Here is a 1,205-nt window from a genome sequence, read left to right as displayed (position 1 = left end):
CTTGGACTGGACTGGGCTGGGCTGGCATGTTTTCTCAACATTCAATTGCTCTTGTATATAAACCCCTTTCTTAAATACATAGGAGTGACTATGAATTTGTTTCTCTAACCTTCCCAGAAAACATCCCATCCAAGTCCAACTCAAGTGCATAAGCCAATAGAAGTCCATAAGCCACTCTTTAGACTCTCACAGCTACATGCAATGATGCAGAAGGCAGGAAGATCACAGGCCAGTGGGTATAACGGTGTGTCAAAATGAGGCTGGTAGAAAACACAGGAGGGCTCCAGTAGCTCTCCTAGTGGCCAAGAAGCAGGAAGGTGAAGGCAGAGAGAGAGAGAGAGAGAAGGCCAGCCCCCAAATAGCTATATATCTCAGTCGCACCTCCAAGTGAGGTCATCAGGCTGCAACCTGATTGGAAGGCTAAACTCTACCCCTACACCTTTCTATATCTTCGGGTTGACATGAAATTATTTAACTACCACATATGCATAAGCTAGAACTCAGGCATTATTGCCAATGTTTAAAGGATCTGTGATAAAGAAGCAAATAAATACATACATACATGCATGCATTCATACGTACAAGGCTGACTGTGTCTCCGAAGAAATATTCAACTACCTAATAAGCAATCAAAAATAAATATAGCCTAACATCTGATCTAAGGAAAAATAAATTAAACATTAAAAAATTAAATGAATACATTCTGATGCAGGGAACCCTAGGCATTTCATAAAGAGCCCGGTGGTTTAGTGGGTTATGTGTTGGTGTAACCTCAACGTTGGCGGTGTCCAAGACGCTCCTCAGAGAAAGATGAGGCCTTCTACTCCTGTGAAAAGTTACTATCGCAGAAGCCCACAGAAGCAGTTCTACCAAGGACCAAGGAGTCAGAGTCACTGGATGGTAGGGAGCTAGTGTTTTCATTCATTCATTCATTTCTTTTCTTCTTTCTTTTCTCTTTTTTTTTTTGAGAGGCATTCAGGTAGCATTATGTTTATGGGCAGCCTATTAATGAATAACCTATACATTTTCTAGTCATCGTTAAACATTATCTTTGCCCATGTTTAATCAAGACTTTTTCCTCTCTTCTCTGAACATCTGAATGGAAAATCAGATGCACCATGATATAGTAACAGGACTATTTTCACAGGCAGAGTATGTGACAATTTTTGTAACCTTTTCTTTGTTGGCTGTTTATTTTAACATTC

Source organism: Echinops telfairi, unplaced genomic scaffold (genome assembly GCF_000313985.2).
Source record: "Echinops telfairi isolate 266 unplaced genomic scaffold, ASM31398v2 ScPeMD7_5479;HRSCAF=6326, whole genome shotgun sequence".
NCBI classification, from domain to species: Eukaryota; Metazoa; Chordata; class Mammalia; order Afrosoricida; family Tenrecidae; genus Echinops; species Echinops telfairi.
The sequence above is the reverse complement of the archived record's forward strand: the minus strand, read 5'-3'. Positions refer to the sequence as shown.